The sequence below is a fragment of the Aptenodytes forsteri genome, unplaced genomic scaffold (genome assembly GCF_000699145.1).
Source record: "Aptenodytes forsteri isolate BGI_AS27 unplaced genomic scaffold, ASM69914v1 Scaffold428, whole genome shotgun sequence".
Lineage (NCBI taxonomy): Eukaryota > Metazoa > Chordata > Aves > Sphenisciformes > Spheniscidae > Aptenodytes > Aptenodytes forsteri.
The window spans coordinates 172,973-173,214 of record NW_008794177.1 but is presented as its reverse complement, the minus strand read 5'-3'; positions in this window follow the sequence as shown (position 1 = coordinate 173,214).

The following is a 242-nucleotide window of genomic DNA, read 5'->3' as shown; positions in this document are numbered from 1 at the left end:
CATCATCATCATCCTCCTCCTCCTCCTCATCCCCCGGCAGGGTGAAGGGTCCATCTTCCTCCTCCTCATCCTCCTCAGGAGACGGCGGGGTGAAGGCAGGGGGATCCTCCAGGCAGGTGGGCAGCGCCGCCATGGCTTCGGCCTCCACCATGCCTTCGGCCTCAGCTTCGGCCTCGGCCACCAGGTTGGGGGAGCAGGACGGGGAGGTGCTGGCGGTGCCGGAGGAGCCCCAGCTGCCCCCC